This window comes from Alligator sinensis, unplaced genomic scaffold, assembly GCF_000455745.1.
Source record: "Alligator sinensis unplaced genomic scaffold, ASM45574v1 scaffold806_1, whole genome shotgun sequence".
Classification (NCBI taxonomy): Eukaryota; Metazoa; Chordata; order Crocodylia; family Alligatoridae; genus Alligator; species Alligator sinensis.
In genome coordinates this window covers 253,540-254,401 of record NW_005842521.1, presented here as the reverse complement: position 1 = coordinate 254,401, position 862 = coordinate 253,540, and the positions used below count along the sequence as shown (strand labels likewise).

At 33.2% G+C, this 862-nt stretch overlaps 1 protein-coding gene across 4 annotated transcripts in view; it reads right to left on the bottom strand.

Annotated features, from left to right (window-relative positions):
* NUP50 (nucleoporin 50) overlaps positions 1-862 on the bottom strand; it is a 31,308-nt gene that overhangs the window by 4,772 nt on the left and 25,674 nt on the right. The gene's annotated exons all lie outside the window — the stretch shown is intronic.

The window sequence follows — 862 nt, the reverse complement described above, 5'->3', positions numbered from 1 at the left end:
CCTGCTGAATGAAGAATTACAAACTGAAATCCAAGCTCACAGACATAAATAAAATGATTATTTGAGATGTCAAACACGGTCTTGTGAGCACCAAAGAATTAGCATGCAATAGCTTTTACTTTAGAATTGGATAAGCTGTTATAGAACATGATGCATCTTTGTGATGAGACAGTTCATTCAGTAACTCACTAATGTATTCCCAGAGTATGGTGTATAATATGCATAAGTGAATAATTTTTTAAGGGTCATATTTACTGCTAGAGTATTTATTTGTAAATAAAAATAGACAAACAGCGATATGTATGAATAGAAGACAATGTTTTCAAAAACATGGTAGATAATTCAGAACACAGCAGCATTATTTAAGGGTAATTCAATCTTCATCTTCCCTTTCAGATCAGTTTTTCAACACAATGAAATTTAGGACACTGTGAAGACTATAAAAAAAGCACGCATCATTTGGATTAGAGCACTTCGTGGGCAAATTTAGGAACTGTCAATATAGGTGAAAAACTGAATTTGCAGTCATGCCAAAACACTAATTCAAAAAAAAAAATCTGAAAAAGAGAAGAGATTTTTCTAATGCATCTGCTCATGGGAAGCCATTAAAAAAAAAGGCATACGAAAAAGCTGCGTTAAGTAACTATTTTGGAGATGGATCCTAAGGAACTGCTAGAAACTTCAAGTGCATTTGTTCAGAACTGCCAGGACAATTTTTTTCTAACATTCTGAAGTATGGACACACAAACAAACCACAGCACCAATATAATAAAGTTTCAATCTAATGCATACTACCTTCTATAAGAGTTAGGGGTTCACCAATAGAGATTTTTTGGGCTAATACCAATGGCTGATTTTTAAC